The following is a 1,725-nucleotide window of genomic DNA, read 5'->3' on the forward strand; positions in this document are numbered from 1 at the left end:
ACCTCCTAATCCTGGGCCTGGATCCTGCCCAGAGGTACCCCACCTGAGCCCTGACCCAGGCCTGGACTCCTCCCCACTTCTGGTCCTGACCCCACCCCTCCTGGCTTCCTGCCCAGCTGGTGCCATCAGGGGGGCCCTGAGTGCGGTCAAGGGCTCCTATGAATTCAAGAGAAAAGACAGTAGACGCCACATAAAAAATGGCAACTGTAGGAGAGGGAATTCAAAGTGTCTGTCACAAGAAAACAGGCTAACTCCCCCCGGGTAGCTAGAAAACGGAATCGAAGGGGACCCGTTCAGCCATCGAATTGCTAATGCTTTCTGGGATGGACAAAAACCCGCCACCTCGGCTAATCAGCGACTTCTCCACAGTGTGAGGGAAGCCTCCAGATCACACATGCTCCCTGTTGTCCTCTCTGGGATGGAAGGTCCTGCATTGATGGTATTGGGAGTGAGTTCCTAAGGCTCCCGGTTGCTCCCTGTGTGCACAGGGACATTACTTTATTCCCCACTGAGTCCAGAGGTGAGAGCGGAGGGGCATTAGAGCTGCGCACGGTAGACCCTGAAATACCACTTAGTAGCTACTGTTGTTATTTAATGAAAACAGAAGCCAAGGGGCACCCAGCTTCACTTACCGGTTAAGAACTTGAACAAATTTTAAAAAGCCATACTTGGGGTTCTTACCCAAACTGCACTATAGTTTACCTAAACTATACTAGTGTTAGGAAGACTCTGTTTCATATGGAGACTAGAAGAATCATGAATTTTGTAAAAGGGAATATAGGATGGATGGGGACGGTGAGGTGAAGATGATGAAGACCATGTTAAATGAGTGAAGACCGGAGTGGCTGTGGATTTGTCCAATAGGCCTTTGGAAGCACCGACTTGGGATTTGGGCAAGTGTCTTGGGAGTACTGTGAGGTTCGAGGTGAAGCTAAGGCCACAGGAGAGGATAAAGTCATTAAAGAAACACATAGAACAAAACTAGAGACCAAAACATAGAAATGAGTCAAATAAGAAAAAGGAGGCAGTATGGGACTGAGGACTGCATGGGATGAATTTAAACTAAATTATGCAACTACAAGATTTCTTACTCACATTTTAAACAGCTTTGTGGGGACATAGTTGATCCATAGAGTTCACTCACTACAAGGACAATTGAATGATTTTTAGTCAACTTGAGAATTGTGAAGCAATCATCAGATTTGCAACTCACCGCTGGTCCCAGACAACCACTGACAGGCTGTTTGTCCCTCTAAACTCATGTTTTCTGGACATGCCATGTAAGTGGGGTGACATAATATGTAGTCTTTCAAATCTGGCTCATTCAGTGTGATACCACTCCCGCCGGCCCCGCGGGCAGCCGGCCTCCTGCTGGCCGACCGAGGCCTCGCTCTGCAGCACAGCCAACCTGCTTGCTCGGGTCTGCAGACCACGGGCCTGGAGGCAGAAGGACGGCAAGGCCTGGCCGCCCTCGAAAACACCTGCCGTGCATGCCGGCAGGTCCGTCCAGGGTCACGCAGACACAGAACCCACCGCCCGGGCACTGCTTCTCCTGCTCGCAGCCCCCTCCCCGTGGCCCGCACCTTCCCCTGGAAAACCCTCCCGCTTCGCCTGGACGGGGAAGGCGGCCTTGGAGACGGCAGTCCACCCTCTTCCCAGGTTGCGGGCTTCCTGAGTAACGGACCTCTGTTCCCACCACCCCTGTCTCTCGGTGGTGAGTCTGCA

The sequence above is a fragment of the Suricata suricatta genome, chromosome 13 (genome assembly GCF_006229205.1).
Source record: "Suricata suricatta isolate VVHF042 chromosome 13, meerkat_22Aug2017_6uvM2_HiC, whole genome shotgun sequence".
Lineage (NCBI taxonomy): Eukaryota > Metazoa > Chordata > Mammalia > Carnivora > Herpestidae > Suricata > Suricata suricatta.